Here is a 1,502-nt window from a genome sequence, read left to right on the forward strand (position 1 = left end):
ATCACCGTCCACAACCCTCATCACTCCCAATGATGTGTATACCGCCGGTCCCCAGCCCATGATTTACACTCCACTCTGCCGCAGTCTATAGGTACAGATCCAGTATGAGGGGAGAAAAATAAATAAATAAATAAATACAACTATTTTAGGGAGTTATTATGGCCGCTGGCTGCCGGAAAAATCTGCAACTGTAACTTTTACTGTGACTGTGGCTTCTATCAACTTGTTTTATGTTTATATGTTTACTTTGATGAGTATGTACAATGTTATTTATTTATGTATTTGTTATTTGTATGCTTTTTTTAAAAAATTTCTTTTTGCGATCATATATGATTTATTGATTGATTGATTTGTATGATGTTATTTATTTTTTTATTTGATTACAATTTTTTTTTAAATTCAATGAAGTTAGCACAGGGGAATAAACTCACTGCTGCTCTCTCTCCTTGGGCAGGGTAACTGGTCTTGTCCCCGCCCCCTCCCGTAATAAAGACCGCTCACTGCTGCTCTCTCTCCTTGGGCAGGGTAACTGGTCTTGTCCCCGCCCCCTCCCGTAATAAAGACTGCTCACTGCTGCTCTCTCTCCTTGTACAGTGTGACTGGCCTTGTCTCCGCCCCCTCCTGTAATAAAGACCGCTCACTGCTGCTCTCTCTCCTTGTACAGGGTGACTAGTCTTGTCTCCGCCCCCTCCTGTAATAAAGACCGGCCACTGCTGCTCTCTCACCTACTGCAGAGGGAATAGTCTTGTCTCTGCCCCCCCCGGTTATAATAAAGACTGATTACTGCTGCTCTCTTTCCTTGTGCAGGGTGACTGGTCTTGTCTCCACCCTTTTCCTGTAGTTTCCTCTAATGGAGGGGACTGCTGGGCCCATCCCACAGCTCTGCCCTCTGCACAGGCAAGGTTCAGCGCAGTGATAATGCCACTGCTACTTTTATATGGGAGCGCAGCACATGGAGAATAAACTGTTTAAACTAAGAAAGCTGAAGAGGCCACAACAGGAGGCTGGACGACAGGCAGTTAAATCTTAGACTGTGGAAGGTTTTTTTGTTGTTTTCTTTTTAACACTGTGAGGGCAGTAAAAATGTGGAATTCCTTTCTGCAGATAGTGGAACCGGCTGGGAGCATTGATACATAAAAAAACAAACACTTGAATGAGTTTCAGTGTACAGAATGTACCGGGGATATGAGAACTATTAGTGACGTGTGCGCACACACATCCAATGTAGGTCAATGTAGGTCTTACCGCCGAGATATATCACCCGCCTTTTATTGCTGACATTTGGATGGAGCTCAGTCCATCTTTCTCGACGCGCACGCACGCACACACACGTTGAACTAGATGGACCTGTGTCTTTATTCAACCTCACCTACTATGTAACTAATTATTTATTTATTTATTTATTTATTTTAAGTATGTATGATACTATTTTGTTATCTAAAATAACATTTTAAATAATAATATTATATATATATAATGTCCTGCTGCCATTTTTTGTCTAC

Source organism: Nanorana parkeri, unplaced genomic scaffold (genome assembly GCF_000935625.1).
Source record: "Nanorana parkeri isolate BGI_ZX_2015 unplaced genomic scaffold, ASM93562v1 scaffold130, whole genome shotgun sequence".
Classification (NCBI taxonomy): Eukaryota; Metazoa; Chordata; class Amphibia; order Anura; family Dicroglossidae; genus Nanorana; species Nanorana parkeri.